Here is a 21600-nt window from a genome sequence, read left to right as displayed (position 1 = left end):
CAGTCAAACATTGCAGGCATTCAATAGTTTGCACTCACAGCAGCTCAGTATAACCAAGCATTTTTGCTACTCCTGCCAGTCAGTGGAGGGATGGCATTTAGAGAGACAAATAATCTTATGAAGAGAGCTGTTATCTCTGGCTTTTGTTTTTCTTGTGTTTCCCATGGCTGAAGTGTAAAGCAATGAGCCAAATGGTGAGGTATGGCTTGATAGTCATGGGTTGGGGTCAGAAATAATGCAAACTCTTTTTGTATCTCACAAGTTGAGGGCACCAGGTAGCAAACAATTTATAACTTATAGAAATAGCTAAATGGCCATTTATATGAATCTGTGTTCAGATTCCATTTGCTTGTTGAGGTTGATTCCACAAGGTCTTTCTTGCCTCTAGTTTTATTTGTGTTGTCCTTTTGGCTGCATTCTGTGAATCAGCCTTATGGTGGATACCTTTGCTAAGCAGTATATTTGATTGATGGCTAGGACTAGATTTGCTGTAGCTGTCATTTAAGATATGTTAGCTGAGGAAAATGGCTATGAAATGTACATTTATGCAAGGCATAGGAACAAATCATTCATGAGCTGCTGGTAGGAGTTTCATTTCAACAGCACTTAACCTGACTCAAAAATGTTCCCAGACTCCCATAGCCTTTCCCCTTAACACTTAATTCTTGTTATCTAAGGACACTTGTCTGGATATTGTCAGCTGTTGCTTACAGAATGGACAAAGGCTATTGCTGTTTACTTCTGTTTAACGTTCTTTATTTGTTTTTATATTTTGTCATATTTCTTCAATTTATTCTTTGTTATTCCAGCTATTCATAGACTAGATCCGTCCAGTTTTCCTATCAATGTGTGCCTTTAGTCAAGCAGGCTTCACCTGCCTTTTTTTGTTGGCCTTGTTGATAGAATTTTGTAGCATTACTATCTTCTTTTTTCCTAGTTACCGTTTTTTGCTGAATTTTGCTTTGTTTTACAAGTCTGTTTTTTGTACCTCATTAAAATTGTAGAGAAAAAAGTTCTCCTTAAATAAAATGAAAAATGTGGTGCAAAAATTCCCTCCAGGATAAGCACTGCAGTTATTTAGAATGTTTTGGGGAGGCTCGTTTTGTGGAAGATTTAATAGCATTTGTGTATTCTTCAAATACTCCACTCTTAAACAAAAAAAAAATTAGAATTGGCAAAGCTTAAGGCAACCTCCCAATAGATTCAAGGTAATAGTCTTCCACTGCTTAACTTGTTCTCACCCCACCTGACAGGAAGTTGTAGGTTGAGGAACACAGCACCTAAAACTATCCTTCTGTAATTAAGGAACTTTGTTTTTTCTGAACAGAAAGTTTCAGATGATCTTGTATCACCCACTCCTGTCAGGCATATTCATGGAATAGCGCCCCATCTTTTAGAGGCATTTCTGTTTGATAACTTATGAATTAAAGCTGTGGGCCATCAGGTCCTTTTTACCCAGTATCCATTGGTCTCTGTAGATCAGTCTGTCATACTGGGTTATACAATGTGCTATGCATTCTTTACCATGTAGATGTAGTCCCAGTTATCTTACTCTGTTAATGTCAGCAGCTTGAGAGCATCTTTTTTTTCTGACTATGGTCTAAACTCTTCCTCTCTGGGGTTATTTTGTGCTTTTGTCCCTGACTGGCAATTGGTCAACCCATTGTCGCTAATATCACTGTCCCCTTTGAGGTTAAGGGCATCAGCCTTGCTTGCCCATTTATTGAGTTTTTCAAGAACTTTACCCTTGGCCCCCTCATGGTTGGTCAGAGTGTTGATGTCTTGGACTGGTCTCTGAGTTGACCCTGGTTCCTTTGGTTTTGGAACTGAGTAGCCCATCTCAAAAGTTGGTTTCAGTAGCTTGACATTGATACTTGCCTTGACCTAGGCATTGGTGGCTTGTGCTGTCCTTTCTGTCTTGATGAGGGGCTGATAAAGGCTACATTCTTGGAGTCACTGTTGGCTTGTGCCAATCCTTTGTGCTCAATGGCTCCTTTCTTTGGTTCATGGCTGTAGACAGTTTCAATGCTTAAGATGCAGACTTCTCTTCATGAGCTTCTTTTATGGGGATATAGCATATGACTGACTCAGTACGATTTTCTGCTGTGTTGGCTGGGTCACTTCTACCCCATACAAGGATACCTGGGATTCTCAGCAGGATTTCTGTCATATCTGTCCTCAGTCTTTCTCCACTTTGGATTCTTCCCTTCAAGGCAGTAATGCAAGGCTTCATGTAAGAGGTAGCACATCATCTCTGCAATGAGTTCCACACCAGATGTAGATGTTGACCAGGATACTGATTCTCCCCCTTACTTGCCTGATAAATGCTGTCTCCCAGTAATTGGGGTTATCAGAACTGAATCTGTGTTGGCCCAAAGACACTTGAGTGAGAGCTCATCCTGACTGAAGCCTTCTGGACCCCTGGATCACCTTTTTTGGTGTTCCCCCTAGCTATTCTGGTTTAGTTGGTGACGGTGAATGCATGGGATAATCTGGATGTGGTGTCACCTATACCAAAATAGCCCAATGTCCGTTGTCCACTAAAAGATCCCATGAAGGCTGGTGGCTGAACCCAATTGCAGATGGTCATTGTTTCAGCTGCACTTAAGACTCCAGAACCTCAGTCCAAAGTTGCTCACCTGCCTAAGTAAGGAATCACTGGCATTGGAACAGGTTAGGGAAATGCATGCTTTTGTCCTGTATTGTCTTCTTGAGGGCTCTAAATGACTTATTGCATATGTTATGATTCCAGAGGGAACTGCTAGATTTGTCCACCTGTACTTTGGAGGAGTTGCCCGATTTAGTGATCATTACCAAGCTACAACCCTTCAACTTCCAGTGCTGTACGTAAAAATATGATTTGATTAGATAATGTGATAGCAAGTTCTAAAGCAGCAGTCTCAGACATTCTGTCAGATGCCATGCCTGGCTCGGTTAAGTTTGCTGAGAACTCTAAGGCTGAATATGGTTGTCTTATTTGACAGAGCCTTGCCATTTAAACCATCTGTAAAGGCCAATCTTGAAAAGGGAGAGTGAGGAAAATACTCTTAAATATTTGAGATGAAGGCTACACAAGACTCCTTTTCTAGAGTGGAATGTGCAGCAATTTTGCTTACCCTATATGCAGCAGGTCAACTTGAGGTTCTGGAAATAAAAGCACTGTGCTCTCAGAACAGTTGGTCTTATCACAATAACCAGAGATCACATGACCCTCCCTCTGTGGGGCAACTTTTGAATCTGAGACCTTGCCCAACTGCTCCCTTCTAGAGGCATATCTCCCTCTAACTTTTAATGTGAGAGGTGATACATGTGGCAGATGTATAAGGGGGCAAAATATGAGATAACTTTGACCTTGCAACCCTTCATCTGTCTCCAAACTATAGTCTTTTTTTCCTTCCATGATGTGCCGTACTATTGGAGAACTGCAGCAAGACTAGAGACTCTGTTTGCTACAAGAAACAGTCATGCAACAGGTCCCACGCAATCAGAAATGGCAGTGCTTTTACCAAAGGTTCTTTTTAATACCAAAAAAAAGTAGTGGACCTCAGGCTAATACTTCACTGGTATGGCCAAAACCAGTACATTGTAAAGCAGCCCTTTCAGATGGTCACTGGGCAGTCCATCCTTTTCATCTGTCTGGAGTGTGCTAGATGTGCTCTTTGAACGTTCTGCCTACCTGCACATTGATATTGCCATGGAGTCCAGGAGGTATCGTTGTTGCCAAATAAGAACCAGTTATTTTCACTTCAGGACTCTGCCATTTAGTCTTGACATTGCCTTCAGGGTGATTACCTAGTGCATGTCCATAGTCACAGCAGCTCTCTGCCTACCTTGGATTGCTGGGACTCCTAGAATTCATTGTTTTTTTCATGGTGCTCTATGCCCCATACTTCACAAGGGTCCTGAAGTGGACTCAAAATATAGTTGTATCCACTTGTAGTTTTTCTAGATGATCCAGTTAGGATATCCAGAAAAGGGACTGATTTTGGTGGGCTTTCCAACCAGTATTCTCTGAACAGATTCTTCCAGATCCTGACCTCCAGGGCAACAATGACCACAGAAGTATCTGCTGTTTAGTTGTGGCATTATTTGAATCAGATGGGTCAAGGCACATGGCTGACCCACAAAGCCAATCTACTCATCATTATTATGGCAAATAAGGGCCACCCTTTATACTGTGTAGGATTTCTAGTACTCCCTGTATTACAGTACAGTTGCTAACTCTCTTGAAGCATGTAGGTGATCTCGTACATGAAGTATGGTTGACATGTATCCCCTTTGTCAGAAGGCCATGCGACTTTAGGAATGGGGGTTTTCTGCCATTTTCCTTATTACTCATATCCTGTCTGAAGGGAACCTTCTTGCTGGTAGCAACTCTGAAGTGTTTAAAATAAGTGAAACACTGAAGGAAAATGATATATATCTGGAAGAAATAGCTACTCATCAACTGATAAAATGGCAAAAATTAGAGGTTAAAAAAAAGAACAGGCTGAGCATAAAGTTTCTGAAGAACTTTATGGGGAAAAAAAAACAGATTACCCAGAGAAAACCTGAGATTATTGAATCTACCAGAGAAGCTAGGAAGAACAACTTCTTTTGGCTGCTCCAGTCAGGGGTCGCCACAGTAGATCAACTGTTTCCATTTCTTCCTGTCCTCTGCATCTTGCTCTGTCACACCAAACACCTGCATGTCCTCTCTCACCACATCCATAAACCTTATTTTAGGCCTTCCTCTTTTCCTGTTACCTGGCAGCTTCATCCTTAGCATCTTTTTTCCCAATATACTCTGCATCCCTCCTCAGCACATGTCCAAACCAACATAATCTTACCCCTCTGGCTTTGGCTTTGTCTCCAAAGCTTCCAACCTGGGCTGACCCTCTAACATACTTATTCCTAATTCTGTCCATCCTCGTCACACCCAGTGCAAATCTTAACATCTTCAACTCTGCCACATCAAGCTCTGACTCCTGCCTTTTTGTCAATGCCACTGTCTCCAACCCATGTAACATAGCTGGTCTCACTACCCTCTTGTAGACCTTCCCTTTCACTCTTATTCGTCTGTCACAAATCACTCCTGACACACTTCACCCACTCCATCCTGCCTGTACTCTCTTCTTCACCTCTCTTCCACACTCACCATTACTCTGAACTGTTGATCCCAAGTATTTAAACTCATCCATCTTCGCCACCTCTACTCCCTGCATCCTCACCATTCCTCTATACTCCCTCTCATTCACATATATATATTCTGTCTTAGTCCTGCTGACCTTCATTCTTCTTCTCTCTAGAGCACAGCTCCACCTCTCCAGGGTCTCCTCCACCTGTTCCCTACTCTCACTACAGATCACAATGTCATCTGAAAACATCATAGTCCACGGGACTCCTGTGTGATCTCATCTGTCAACCTGTCCATCACCAGAGAAGCTAGGAAGAACAAACTCAATTATTTTTTTGAAAGTACAAATATGCAACTGGACTAGTGTTCCACAGTAGCATTTGAAAATTGAAAGGGTACATTGTATGTTCCAAATTTGGCCATGAGAAAGCAGACAAGACTTATATTAGTAAAGATGCAATTATACCAACAGAATTGAGTTGCTCCTGACAGAACTGTGCATGAAAGGAAAAGTATTAAACTTTGGGGACACCATATTTTTTTCTGGAAAATGAAGAGAGGCAAGTTCATCCCAGAAATCCCTTTTGAGAGGCATGTGTGAAATTCAACCTGCTGTATCTAGCTTTCTTCAAAATATTTTTTTTGGATGATGCAAAATAGGCTGAGTAGGAAATAAACATTTAGCTGACAGAGTGAGCCAGCAAGTAGAAGGGGACTCTGCATCTCAGTCTTCTGCCACTAATAAATCTCACAGAGAAATTTTAGCACTGAAACATTTTCCTTAGTTCCAAAGGATAGTGAGTGATAGAAAAAAGAAAAATAGAGAAACTGACTAAAACACTCAGGAGAATCTTGGACCAGAAGCTGCTGCTGAGAGATGGAGAGGTTCCAGAAGAAGACCAGCAACGGTGTGAAATTAGTGAATAATTGGGAAACTGTAATACATCAATCCTATTAGACATAGGGGTTAATCTGGTGGGTGAACTATAATGCATATACCCTACATTGTTTTTAATGCTCCGAAGAGTAGTGATGGGACTGAAGAAGTTGCTGTAAGTAACACCATTTTTGCTAATATTTTATAACAATTTCTTGTTGTAAATTGCATGTTGTCAATCAGTTTTTCATAGTGCGCAGTCAAGGGTATTTTAATGTGAGGTGAGGGAAGTCTTATCAGTCATTTTATTTTACATTTTAAAGATGCTAATGCAAGAAAAAACTTTGTTTTTCTGGTATCCAGACTTTATACTCTAACAAAGTAAGAAAGGCTGGGCACAAGCAAGTTAAAGTTAATGTAATGTTGTGATCTTGGGCGGCTGGAGTGGGAGATGTAAAAGTTTATTGATCACATCATATGCAGAATTAAGATGATAATTTCCCCTTCTTTATAGATGTGGATATCTAGACTGTGACTCGAGCTGCTGACAAATGTGTAAGTAAATAAGCTTGAAAAAATAAGATAAGTAAATAGTTATTTTAGTTTATTATTGTTTTAAATATATTTGTTTTATAATATTTCTATTACCATATATTAATGGTTTGATTAATGCTTTGCTAAAATTTTCAGTAAAAATTGAGAGAGAAAAAAGATAAAATGATGGTTATAGAAAATGGTAGTTCTGTTATATTTACCGAGTCATTAACTGTTTTTGTTCCTTAGTAAATCCTCTCAGTGGGAGACAAAGTCTACAAATGCAAGTAGTTAACAATGAAAATTTGGTTAACAAAGCTGTTTTTTTTCAATACTAACTGCTTTTACTTGGAGACAAGAAGTCTGTGGGTGCAAGCAATTAGGACTGGTTGGAACACTGGCTGAATATGTGGGCTGAATGATATGTATAAAGTACAATGTAATTAACAATTAAATTTACATTGAAAAGCAGTTCAGTGAAAAAAAAATGTTTGAAACTATGGGAAGTGAATAAGTTATGCAAGTAGTTACCTCCTCACCAACCTTAGTACTTCAGTGTATTTAACATAATAGTGCACAGCTTTGTTTATTTATAAAGGTAGCAAGTGCAGTTTTTGTAGGTTAATGTTTATTGAAAGCACGCAAGTTATTTTTCACAAATGGGAAAGGAATACAAATAAAAGAACTGATAGCAATACATGTAAGTGTGAATATAGGCTGTGATGTATGCTTTAGTATGAGTAACCTTAATGTTTAGAATAGGTAATGCCTGTAGGTGCAGACCTCTAGGGCAACTAATCCTGTCTGGAGGTATAAACTTCATTTGTTTGAAAATGTCCATAGTTTCATAAGTCAATCAGATAGAGGCTCTGCAAATCTATTTAGTATTTTTCAGTGTTTTCATTAAAGCAAAAAGTTTTAAAAACTGATGTAGGTATGAATGGAGAAGAGAAGAAGAAACTGCATAAGAGATCAGCCTGCCAAGCTGTGTGTGTGCAAGCTAAAAGTTGGATATACACATTCAAATTAACTGCCATGTATAACAGGGGAATAATGGCTACTCTATCCATATTCCCTTGGGATGTAAATGGCCTTACAGGCACTGAAAAAAGCAAAGTGCATTAAGAAATGTGTGGTACAAATAATGTTGCAGGAGACTCATTTTTGTTAGAAATGAACATGTGAATTTGACAAATTTCCGGGTGACATTCAGACTATCAGGGACACAGGAAGAGGTAGTAATACTGATTGCTGTAGGGGCACTAATAGTGATAGAAATGGAAAAAAGACTGGTAGATTTGTGGTAGTAATGGGATATTGGCATGGAAGGAGGATTACACTGGCATGTATTTATGTCACCTGACCTTATTAGAATTTTGAGAGAAATTATCAGTGTTCAGCAGGGAATGTTGGCGGGTAGGGACTGGAACTTGATTTGCAATAGTGAGGATGTATCAGATGACCTAGAAGGGAAGAATATAGTAAAAGAGGGTACTTTTCTAAAGAACTATGAGCATATTTGACATGGAAGATGTGAATCCAGTGGTGGGAGCTAAGCTAGAACTTGCATGTTATTCCCTAAGGTATAATAACTGGAGCCAATAATCTTTGCTTCCAGATTCACCAGGTCGTGGACATTGGTAATGTGAAGAATGTATATTGGGATCAAGAAAGCAATCAGTTCATCACAAAGGAAAATCACCCCATTAAAGTCGGCCACAGGCAAGGTCTTGAAGGACAAAACCAAGCAGATGGAATGCTGGGTGGAACACTACATGCAGCTGTATGCCAGAGAGACCATAGTTGTAGAGAGTGCCCTGTATGCCATTGATATATTACCTTCATTGATCTAGCCAAGACATTTGACTTTGTCAGTAGGAAAGGTCTGTTTGCATTCTGGCAAAGATCGGGTGTCCTCCAAAACTAAACCTTAAATACATGAAGGGGACCATTATGTATGACGGAACCACATCCGAACTTTTCAAGATTCTCAGTGGAGTAAATCAGGGATGTGTACTGGCTCCAACATTGTTTGGTATCTTCTTTTCAGTTCTGTTGAAATTTGCTATTGGAACTGCTGTAGAGGGCATCTTTTTCTGAACAAGAGTGAACGGCAACCTTTTCAAACTGTCTGCTTAGAATGAAGACCAAGGAAGTGTCTTAGGAGTTCCTGTTTGCTGATGACAGCTGTTGTAGCTCACTCTCAGTAAGAACTTCAGTCACTCATGACTTGCTTTGTAGATTCATGTATGGAATTTGTCCTTGCAGTCAGTTTAATGAAGACCCAGGGGATGGGCCAAAATGTGGGCAATGAGCCATCAATCAAGGTGAACAGCTATGAGCTGAAGGTTGTCCATGAGTTTGTGTACCTAGGCTCTGCAATCACTGACAACTTGTTGCTTGATAGCGAGATCAAAAATGCATTGCAAAAGATGCCATATTTTCCACGCTGACAGAGTATGGGCTCACTGTGCACACCAAGATGCAGTTTACACAGCCTGTGATTTGAGCACATTACTGGATGCCAGTGAAACATGGACTCTGTGCTCAAAACAGGAGCAGCACCACAGTGTATTCCCTTCTTGTATCTCATGGCAGGACAAGATCCCCAACAGCACAATGCTTGACAGGATGGGCACCACCTCCATGTTCACCCTCCTGAAACAAAGGTGTATGTGTTGGTTGGGTCCTGTCTCGTGCATAATGTATGGATGAATACAGAAAGACCTCATATTTGGAGAGCTTGGAGTCTGGAAAGAGGACGAAAGGGTGACCACATTGAACTACAAGGACATTTGCAAGAGTGACCATAGAGCTGTCTCTATCAGCATGAGCAGCTGGTATTCTCTTCCCTCAGATGAGGTTGCTTAGAAATGGGAGGTGAAGGAAATTCTCACTATGTCTGAAGCCACCTAGGCAAGGAGAGCAGTGGATAAGAGAGCCCTCAAGAAGATCCATGCTCCTGATACCAGACTGAAATCTTGCCCACTGCTGACCAAAGTGTGGAAGGGACTGCCACTCCCAGATTGGATTGCACAGCCACAGAAGATGCTGCTTGAATCAGTCCAATAGAAGTGCAAGCACATGATCCTTTGAAATCAAAAGATACCTACTACAGTAACTGGGCTAGACTAGATATAAATTATATTTTATAGGAGCATGTGTATTTAATTGAACATTATGATACATCCAATAACTGTTTCAGACCATGCACTAATAAAAACTAAGATAAAGCTGTAAGGTTGTTGTTGTTCTGTCTTTCGGCTTTTCCCGGTTAGGGGTCGCCACAGCAGAACTCTGGTCTGCTAATGATTGGCAGTAGATTTTTACGTGCCGAGTTGCCAGCTCAGAAGCACAGCCTTCAGCGAAGGTACGCCCATTCACGCATGTCTCCACACAAGACGCTGTAGCTGAGAATCGAACAGGATAACATCTTACTGTGAGGCAACAACACTACCGCAGCACCACCACCGCAGCTGTAAGGTAATGAAGTAAAAACAAGTCACTGGCTCTTTCCCAGTTACCTGTTAAAAAGAGAGGAGTATAAGGAATAGGTAGTGGAAACTGAGAATTAAGAGAGGATAGAAATCTCTTCCAAAAAGATAGCTAGTGAGTGGGATAAAATGAAGGAGTTTAAATGCAGGGTAGAAATAAAACAAAGACAGAGAGAGATGGGAGAGTAGTAGTAGGAATTATTTAGAAGGGTTGGTAAAGGTTAAAGGAAATCTCACAGAACATGTGGAGGAGAGTGCTAAAGAGAAAATAAGGGAATATTTGGGCAAGATGCATTAATTTAGAAAGGTTGCTGGATAAAGTCTCCACCAATGTTAAACTGGCATTCAAGGCATTGCCTCATCCACACCTGGGCAACTCAGACCACATCTCCACCATGTTATTTCCAAGGTACAGATCGTTACTAACCAGAGGAAAGCCCTCCAAAAAGCAAATAAGGGTATGGCCAGATGGTGCTGTATCAGAACTCCAGGATTGCTTTGAATGCAGGGATTTGAATATGTTCCGAGGCAGCCACTGTAAGTCAGCAAACCAACCTGGAGGAGTACACAGAGTATGTGTTGGGTTGCATATCCAGATGTGTAGATGATAAAATAGCCAACAAGTGTCATCACACAGGCCAACTAGAAACTCTGGCTGACAAGTAGAGAGTATATGAGCTCATGAAAGTAAGGAACACTGCCTTCAGGGAGGCAAACAAAGCTGTGCTCAGGCATGCCAGGGCAGACCTAAAAAAGGATGTGACATCGACTAAAAGCGAATATGGTCAGAAATTCCAAAATCACTTCTCTGATTAAAAGGACTTGAGATGACTGTGGCAAGAATTCAGCCCATGACGGATTACAAGCACACTTCTTCTTGGTGTGAGGACAACACTGAATTCCTGAACAAGCTCAACATATACTTCATCAGGTTTGAAGAAGGAGACAGCACAAAACCAGTGAAAGCTCCAACAAGCCAGAACAGAGAAGTGCTCAGCCTAAATCCAACCATTGTTCATAGAGCCCTGAGGAGGATAAATCTGAGAATAGAGGCTGGTCCAGATAACATTTTGGGAAGGGTCCTAAGCATACCTTTCAGCTGTACAGATTTTTGCCTCATATTTTTGGTCTGTTTTTCATAAAATTGCAGTTTTCTGGAAAATTAGTGGCAAATAATTAGATTGAAGCTGGAAAATTAGTTTCAGACTTCATACCCTTCAGAAAATTCATGCTCATGTAAAACCTGATAATCTGATATTGTTAATCCTCGTTCATTCCTTACGCATGGGTATCGGTTCTGAGCTCAGAACCAAACCGGCCATTTTCCAAGCTCGCGTCAGCTTCAATCTCTCGCGCGAAACTCTTACCCACAATACCCCTCTCCCTGTTACCTCAGATTTCGTTAGCTGCGTTGCCATCCAGTCATGTCAAGCTATTTCTCTTGAGCTAAGTAGAGTCAATTGTTTAATTGCTTTACAAATTACTTTTCTGTCAGAAAAGTTGATATTTTATTGTCTCTTGCCCTGTCACATCTAGCTCTCACAATTTTCTCAGGTTTTTTCTGTCTTTTACTTACCATTTTTACCGTGAGGTAATTTTCTCTTTACCATCATTGGTAATCTTTTCCCTTTCTCTTTCATACCTTCAGGTACTCTCTTGTACCATTGTTGGTACTTTTCTATTAGTTAATATGGCAGATAAAAAAAAGTAGTCCGGGGTTTAAGCGGTGTTCTGATTGTGGACTCAAAGCTGCCTGCTTCTGATGCACACTCTTTGTGTTTATTGTTTGGGAGCTTCCCATTTATCTGTTGAACCTCCTTGTACTATTTGCGAGTAGTTTTCTAATAGAACTTTGTTAGAAAGGAAAAACAAGCTGATACTGAAGGGACTTCTAAAATCTCCCTTTTCAGAGGCTATTTCTGGGATGGAGGTCTCAACCCCTCCTAAAGCCCATAAGAAAACAGATGTTTCTACTAAGGCTAAATCCTTGCCTTCATCCCCAGCTGGGGACTCTCACCAACCAAAACCTAAAAAAGGCTAAAATTTCAGCTCCAGAGCTCTCTATCAGCCCCAGCGCTTTCGATGCCCAGACCTTCGGCACCAAGGCCTTCAGCTCCATTAGTGATTTTGGCTCCGTCCTCTACTGCAGCCTTCTACATATCGGCTCCGAGGGGCTCCTCGATTCAGACCATTACCATTGTTTTAGCACCAACCGTTCAGTTGGCGCAGACCTTGATGACTCCGAGATCTTCCTCAGAACCAAGGCTTTTATTGTTGACTCCAGTTTTGTCGGTTCCAGTTTCTGCACCGACAACCACTTCAGCACCAATCCTTGTGTCTGTGCAGACAATGACATCGACACCGATGACTTCTTCGGTGCAGACTACAGTAGTTCAGTCTTTCTTGGCACCGTTGTCCTCAGTGCGGTCAGACGAGATGTGCACCGAGTCTGCCTCTCTTGTGGACAGGCCTGTTTCTCCATCAGTCTCTGTGAGGTCCACTAGAAGCCTTTCCAAACATGTGTTGCATCTTGTGGACCAGGTATTCTTGGCCAGAGGTATTCCACCCCTCAGGAACTATCCTTCCTTGGGAGGTGATCACCCATCTCCCAAGACACCTTCTTATTCTCCTCCTTCATTGCCTTTGAAGTCCATGGATATAGTACAGTCTTCCCCTTCTGCGGTTCCCTTTATGGATCTCATTAAGGAACCGCAGTTGCCTTCATGGCAGGAAAGTTTTGCTATGACCCAGGATGTCAGCTGTGATACGCATAGCTTGCTGCTCCACAGCCATCCAGGGACTCAGGGTCGGCAGGCTGAGCCACTTAGGGGAGGAGTGCCCCCTGTTCTAGACATACACTCCTCCCCGGGTGGACCAGCCTTCCAACTGATGGAGAAGGCTTTCGCTGCTGCTGGCAATACTGGACTGTCTATACATCCGCCCTCCTCTGGTACACCGGTTTCACAAGTCACACCTAGCGGACACTGGGTGCAAGGGCCTCAGGACATATTCCCTCAGGAATCCCCCTTTCCGTTGTCTTCCCCAGCTTCTCCCACTGAGGAGGTCCCCCAGAAAAGTTTGTGCAAGTGGAAGCACATGGACTCCATAGAGGAGTCCCTCACTGAAGACATAGATTTCAGTGAGGGCGAAGGATCCCCTTGGTCACCCTCTGAGGTATCATTTGGCGATATCCTCAAAATCCTGAAACAGAGAGGTGACTGGCAGTCCTCTAATCCAACCCCTGAGGAATCTATGCTCCTGCAGGCTTTTTGCGCCCGGCCCCCTACCTCCTGGGTTACTCCGCCTGCCGATAAACTTATCAAGTTCATCGTGCAGCATACGTGGAAGTCCCCTGATACCGTCGAAGCTATTCCCTGGAGGCCAGATAAGATCTTGTCCCCTCCTGCTTCAGATCCCCATTGGTCCAAAGGTCTTCCTGTAGATGCTTTGGTGGTGGCAGCCGCAACATAAAAGGATCTGCAGAAGGAGAAAGCCAGGACAGAATAGGGAAGCGCACCTTTGCTTCAGCGACCTTTATCAGGTCCCTAAATTATATGGCACATTTTACCAGGCTTCAAAGGGATCTGGTTTCTGAGCTCTCTCAAACCTTGGCTGCTGCAGTGTCTGATGAGGTCCGTGACAAAGTGGCCTCTCAGCTGGCCACCATTGAGTCTATATCTAAGTCCTGTATGCGACTGATATCTCATGCATCGGGAGCAGCTAGAGCGGTGGGTTCAGCTGCAGTCTTGAGCTGACATGCCTGGGTGCGCTTGTGTAACTTTGCGGAACCTTTTTAAGTCTTCCTTTCTTAATGTCCCCATTTAGCCCTCCTCGTTGTTTGGACCCAAAGTTTAAAGCACACTGGCCAGATGTGAACAGGACAGTAAGACCCTTTCTGCCGTAGGTGTCCGTTATTCTTCCCCTCAACGTGCTTTCTCCTGAAACCAAAAGAGTGGGAAGATATGGTTCAAGAAATCTCGGGGTCCTTTCCGTGACACACGGGCCGAGTTCTCCCCCAGAGGCAGAGAGGGGGAAACTCACAGGGAAGACGTTCCTTTCGGGGCAGAGGGGGACTGCATAACCAGGGTTCCAGGGATTCTTTCCCTGGTCAATCCTACCAACGCTCCTGAAGAGTGGCCCAACTCCTTTCCTCTGGAGGTGGTTGGGGGACGTTTCTCCTTGCACCCTTCTGCCTGGCTAACCATCACCACCAATTCTTGGGTACAAAGGATTATAACCAGAGGTTATCATATCCCCTTCGATCTTTGTCCTGTCCCTTCAAAAAATCTTCCTGACATTCCACCCAGTCAAAGGAAGAAGCAGCACTAGAGATAGAAAAGCTGCTAAGAAAAAGAGTCCTCCAAATAGTCCCTCCAGACCAGATAGGATCCGGATTCTACTCAAGACTATTTTTGGTGCCAAAGAAAACAGGGAACTGGTGACCAATTTTGGATCTCAGTGTACTGAACAAGTTTGTGAGAGTACAAAAATTCCGGATGGTCACAATGCAGTCTATCCTCCCACTTCTGGAAAAAGATGATTGGATGTGCTCCATAGATCTTCAAGATGCGTACTACCACATAAAGGTGGACAGGCCATCAAGAAGATTTCTGCACTTCGTGCAGGAGCCAGTCACTACAAGTTCAGAGTACTGCCCTTCGGACTCTCTACGGCCCCCAGAGTGTTAACAAAGTGAATGGCAGTTGTCACAGCTCACTTGCGACTTCAAAGATTCCAGGTGTTTCCATACCTAGATGACTAGCTCATTTCCACCCCCACCAGGCATTTACTGAGAAAGCCCTGGCATACTCTCTCCTTGCTGCTCAAAGGTTAGGCATAACCATAAACTGGCAGAAATCCAATCTCACCCCATCTCAGTCGACAGAATTCATAGGGGTTATCTTGGACACAAAAAAACTGCAGAGCTGCTATTCCAGAGCACAGAATTTTAAGGCTAAAGCAACAACTAATTCCAATCCTTTCAAAGGAAAAATCCACGGCTCACTTGGTTCTACAGCTGTTGGGTTCCATGGCAGCCTCCATCACCATTGTTCCCCTGGCCAGGTTTCACATGAGGCTTCTACAATGGCTACTGCTCACCCAATGGTATCCCTTTCAGCCATGATTCGAGTAAGCCACAGGTGCAAACAGGATTTAAATTGGTGGATGACACACAATCTCTTACAATGGTCTCGCTCCTTCTCCCGCCAGCAACCCAAGGCTACAGTGACCATGGATGCCTCCCTGATGGGATGGGGGTGTGCTATGTCAGGGACACAGTCCAAGGCACTTGGTCTGAACTTGAGGCACATCTGGATATAAATGTTCTAGAGCTGAGGGCAGTGCTTCTGGCATTGCAAGCATTCCATCCCCTGCTGCCATCTGGGATAATTGCGATTCAATCAGACAACATGGCGGTGGTCTGATGCATCAACAAGCAAGGTGGAACCAAATCTTACCCCCTTTGTCGAGAGGCCATGAGGATATGGCAATGGGCGATGGCTACCAACCATTTTCTTCTAGCAACGCACATTCCCGGGAGTTCTAACGTGATAGCAGACAGACTCAACAGGTGCATTCTTCAACCTCATGAGTGGTCCCTGAATCCCTTCATAGCGGCAGAAATCTTCCACCGCTGGGGCAGTCCTTGCTGCAACCTCTTTGCATCCCCGACCAACTACAAATGCAGCAACTACTTCGCCCTGATTCCCTGTCCGGGACAGTCACCCAGGGATGCTCTAGTCCACAATTGGCCCTTGGGTCTTCTCTATGCATTTCCGCCCTTTCCTCTCATTCCCCAGCTACTGAAGAAAGTCCCGGTGGTTGAAGAGCAAGGTAATCCTCATAGCGCCATATTGGCCCTGACAGATTTGGTTCCCATTCCTTTGGCCTCACCTACTAGATCAACCATGGATTCTCCATCCAATCCCGGAGTTGATCTCACACCCACAGAACCTGATTCATCCCAACCTAAACAGCCTGAAGCTAACTGCTTGGCTACTCCAATTCCCTTGATTGACAGGCAGAATGATCTTTCTTTACCAGTATGTGATATTCTCATTGCTTCTCACAAGTCTTCCACTAGAATTACTTATCTGAGTAAGTGGAAAAGATTTACCTGTTGGCTGAAAGATAAACAAGTAGACCCCTTTTCAGCACCAGTATCGATAATACTAGACTATCTGGCCGACCTGTTTCAATCTGGTCTATCGGCCTCTACCATTCGAGTTCATTTGGCTGCAATTTCTAATTTTCATGAGGGTGTCCCATAAATTGTGCAAGACCTTCATAAAAGGTGTGAATCATCTGAAGCCACCTTTTAGAGAAACCTATTCAGCCATGGGATTTATCATTAGTTCTACAAGCTCCGACAATGGCACCTTTCGAAACAGCCTCTTTTTGCAATCTCAAGCATTTGTCATGGAAAACCTTGTTTTTAGTCGCTATTACTTCTGCCAGACGTATTTCTGAACTTCAAGCCTTATGTATCAAGAGTCCATACTTGATTTTTCATAGAGATAGTGTCTCTGAGAACTAATCCGTCATTTCTGCCTAAAGTGATCTCTAAAATGTCCATTAATCAAGCCATTGAATTGCCAGTTTTCTTTCCCAACCATTCAAACATGAAGGTATGAGGTAAGAGGAGAGTATTGCCCACATACCCTAGATATACACAGGCAAATCCATTTTTACTTAAACAGGACTAAACCCTTTCGTAAATCTGACCAGTTATTTTTGGCCTTTTCTGGATCTCAACTAGGATCTGCTGTTGCTAAGGTCACATTAGCTAGATGGTTGAAGGACTGTGTGGCCTTTATTTACACACAGCATAATATCTTGTTGCCAATTACCATTAAAGCTCATTCAACAAGGTCGGTGGCAACTTCTGCTGCCTTCCATGCCAGGGCCACTTTACATGACATCTGTGCAGCTGCAACTTGGGCTATGCCTCATACCTTCATCAATCATTACAAATTGGATTTGGCCTCCAGGGGAAGAGCATCTTTCGGTTCTATGGTGTTCAGGAATGTCCTTCCATGACAGCCTCCCAGGAATAGAGGTAGCTGGGGACTCTGTCCCATGCATAAGGAATGAACGAGGATTAACAATATCAGATAAAGAATTACAACCCTCCCTCCTTCTCCTTCCTGTGGTTTCTAGTGGATCTCACCATCCAGTTCTCTTAGGTTATTTGACCAGAAGTAGATTCTACCTTCTTTAACTTGCAAACTCAATCTGAGATAACAGGGAGAGGGGGATTGTGGATAAGAGTTTAGCTCGAGAGTTTGAAGCTGATGCAAGCTTGGAAAATGGCTGACTTGGTTCCGAGCTCGGAACCGATACCCATGCGTAATGACTGAACGAGGATCAACAATGCAGATGGAACGTTATGGTAAGACATAACTTTTTTTTCTATCAACTTTCTATGTTTGTAAGAGCAATAGTTAAAAATTGTCCCTATTTTTGAGCCTTTGTCCCACTTTTATTTATGGCTTTGTCCAGATTTTTTGCTCTTAGAGGTTGACAGGTATGGTCCTAAGAGACTGTGCTGAGCAACTGACAAATGTACTCGCAGATATATTCAATACCTCATTGAAACAGGCCATTGTCCCCAGGTACTAAAGGAACACCACCATAATAACTCTGCCTAAGAAGTCTTCACCAAAGGATCCTAAAGACTTTTGCCCTGTGGCTCTCACCTCCATAGTAATGAAGCGCCTAGAAAGACTGGTTAAGGACCACTTAACATCCAGACTTCTGTTATCCTTGGACCTACTCCAATTTGCATACAAACCCAATCGATCCGTGGTAGATGCTATTTCACTGGCATTCCATCTATTATTTGACCACCTGGAAACCAACAGCAGCTATGTGCTAGTGTTGTTCAATGATTTCACTTTGGCATTCAGTACACTCATACCTCAGCAATTGATAGAGAAGTTAACTCAACTAGGTGTCAGCAATACAGTGTGCAATTGGATTCTGGACTTCCTTACTGAAAGGCCACACACTATGTGCAGGAAAGAACACCACAAACAGTATCACCTTGAGTGCTGGTGTACAACAAGGCTGTGCACTGGTTACCACTCTGGTAACGCACAACTGCACTGGTGGCACTGGCTAATCAGGCAATTAATCAAATCAATGATACCACAGTTGTGACAGATGATAACACAGTTGTGAGTGCACAACGCTCTATAGGAGCCGGGAGCGGAGGGGTGAGACATTTGGTGTGAACGTTGGCTTGGCGACCTAGCACTCCATGTGAATAAGACCAAGAAGTGATTTCAGGATTTCAGAAGAAACCATAACTTCCTCCACACTCTGTCGATGGGGAAACCGTGAAGAGAGTGAAAAGCACCAAGTTTCTTGGGGTACATATCTTTGAAGACTTGGTCTGTGAACACACATGCCATCGTCAAGAAAGCACAGCAATGCCTACACTTTCTGCAAAGGTTGAGAAGAGCAACTCTACCAGCCTCTCTTCTCACAGCCTTCTACAGGGGCACAATTGAGAGTATCCTGACCGACAGTTTTACAGCTAGGTGTGGCAACTAATCCACCACAGACTGCAAGTCCCTGAAAGAGTGGTGAATGCAGAAGAAAGATTACCAGGACTGCTCTACCATCTATTCAAGACTTGCATCAGTCTCATTGTCTCAACAGAGCCAGGAAAATAGTCATGGACTGCACTCACCATACATATGGACTGTTCCTGCACCTAACATCTGGGAGGAGTTAACATATAGCATACATTGCAAAACTATCCCCTAGCCATCAGAGGCTACTCAACTCCAACAGCAACTTACATCTCTCTTGACATCAGGGACAGTAGGTAATATGATGAGTGAGAAGCATATTTGCATGCAGTAACCTTAATAGGCCTTAATACACTGTGTAATCGGAGTATAGTCTTATTTATGTGCAGTATCCGCTGATTCTAAAACAGCACCCTGTGAAATAAGTAAAAGCTGTGAAATGTTTGTGCAATAAATATCGTGTTACCCTAGACTAGTGTCAGCAGAATCCTGTGCAGTAAATACCATGTCTCTTTAGCTTAATAAATGTATGTTGATATTTAAAACCGTAAATATGTAGTAGGAATGTCTAAATGTAGCAATGTAAATTGTACATGTTAGTTTGCACACAGAGCCTGGAGTAACGTAATTTCACTCAGCTGCACTTGTGGAGTCTGAATGACAAGAAGGTTTACTTTAACTTTGTTCATCAACTTTTTTTTTTGATAACTCTAGAACACAAAACCTTTAAACATAATTACTTAGAAAACAAAGTAGAAAAGGTTGTTACCAAATTTAGGGTTCTTATTACAAGAAAAACAACAAGAGATTCTATATAGGTATTAAAGATATTTCATAAATTTTATTAAAATGTGTATAAAACAGAAAAATATGGAAACCAGGAAAAGACGAATGGAAATATTTATGGAAGCCTTAATTATGCCATGGTTAGAGGATGAAGAGGCTGAATGATTAATAGTGAAGATAAGAAGAGATGAGATAAAATGGTGATGGATAATCAATAAGCAGGAAAGTCTCCAGGAATAGAGAGTACTGCTATGGAAGTTTAGAAGTTGTGAGGGAAGAAAGTGATGAAGATGTGGAAGGTTTGTTTAACAATATTAAAAAAGGGGGAGTGCCAGCATCTTAGAAGAAAACTGTGATGGGTGCATTACCCAGTGGGGGGGGGGGGGTAAGGATGCTTCAGATCCAGCTTCATCCAGACCCATTTCAATTGCAAACCATGATTATGAAGTGTTTGTTTATATATTAGATAACAGAATGGCAGATTGCCAAATTTGTTAGGTATGCATCATTGTGGTTTGTGAAGGGGAAGCAAACTTGTGACAATGTTAAGAGAACAGTGATGATCCAGAGGGAAGCTGACTGTGTGAAAGCTCCATTATTGTTGGAAGGTCCTAATGCAGAGAACGCATTTGATAGTATCAGATTTTATGATGAGGGCAATGGTAACATTTGCATTCTCTGATAGAATAATGGGGTTAATTTGGAGGATATATGAAGGGTTGGATACAAGAATTAAGTAATGTGGGAGGGTTCATCTTCATGTTTTGTTTGAAAAGAGGAACAAGGCAGAGGTGTCCCCTTTCTCTTTGTTGTATGCTTTATACTTAGATCCAGGGCAAAGAAAATATGGGAATTGTGATTTCAAGGATATAAATAACATAATCTACACAAGCTAAACGCCAAAAAGTGTATAGTCATCCCCTTTGGCAAAAACAAAGTGCCCACAAATTACCACATAGGTGGTAATCCATTAAGTACGGAAGAAGTAATTACGGGACCCAAGTTGATAGCAATCTCTCATTTGAAAACCACGTGGCCAAAGTGGTTAGAAAAACATTGTATATAGCCCACATAATCATAAAGGGATTCACATCTAGATCAGGGGAGGTCATCATGCCTCTTTACTCATCCCTCATCAGGCCCATAATTGAGTACAATGCCCCTTTTGGGGATGTACCTTACCAGACACCTGCAGCAACTGGAAAGACCCCAAAATTACCTCACCAAGAGGATGAAAGGGCTCAAACAGATGCCATATGCTGCCCGGTTAAAGAAACTCCAGCTCTACTCAGTGGCATACTGCCTGCTCAAAGGCGATCTGTGCCTGACTTATAAAGCCATGTCCAACCCGGAATTAATGGACATGCTGCACCTCAGAAAATCCAAATCCCATCGAACTCTGGCTTGAGAGACTTGAACCTCAGCACTGAAATAAATAGGACATGCTGGAGGGACAGATTCATAACCCAGGGGCTCCCTTCACTCTGGAATAAAATCCCAGTCCAGGTTAGGCAGAGTCCCTCATTGACTCTCTTCAAGAGGAATCTTTGATGAGTGGATGGGAGATCATAAGTTTACCCCGGGTATCACTTCTGTGTCACTGTTAGACAGAGGCACAGTATACTAACCTTGACAAAGGGCATAGCAAAATTCATTTAAAATTGGTGGTGAAAGCCAAACACACTCTGGCTAGGCTTATAAATGCCCTAGGGCAGATAGCCTAGTATGAACCTATGAACCTATAATAATCAATAAGCGTTAGCTTTATTTGCAGATGAAATTACTTTGTCCTTGAAAGATCCAGAAAAGGACATTTTTGGTGCTGTGGAACATTGGGACATTCACAAGTCTTTTGTGGATATAATATTAATGAAGGTAAAACAAAAGTTATAGTGATGAACTATGTACCCACACATGGTTTGATAAAGAAATGCTCTTTTTTTTATGGGAGCATGGTAAGAAGTGTTTATGAGCAAGGATTAAAAAGGAATGTGCTATGGCAGCTAAGGATATGTGCGAAGAGACTAAACAAAAAATAATACAAAAACTGGGAGCTTTTAATTATGGATAGTGATAGTAAGATACAAGCACTGAAAATGTTTTTCACCTACCAGTCAGGCATTTTTTTTATCAACCAGACGAGAAGTTGGGGACGATAATAGAGTTGAAGGGATTTATTTTTGAGCAGAAGAGGACAAGCATTAAATGGGATAAGTTGTTCCTCCCCATAGTACAAGGTGTTTTAGATTTCAA

Source organism: Protopterus annectens, chromosome 7.part0 (assembly GCF_019279795.1).
Source record: "Protopterus annectens isolate FY-2018-M chromosome 7.part0, PAN1.0, whole genome shotgun sequence".
NCBI classification, from domain to species: Eukaryota; Metazoa; Chordata; order Ceratodontiformes; family Protopteridae; genus Protopterus; species Protopterus annectens.
This window is presented reverse-complemented; position numbering follows the sequence as displayed.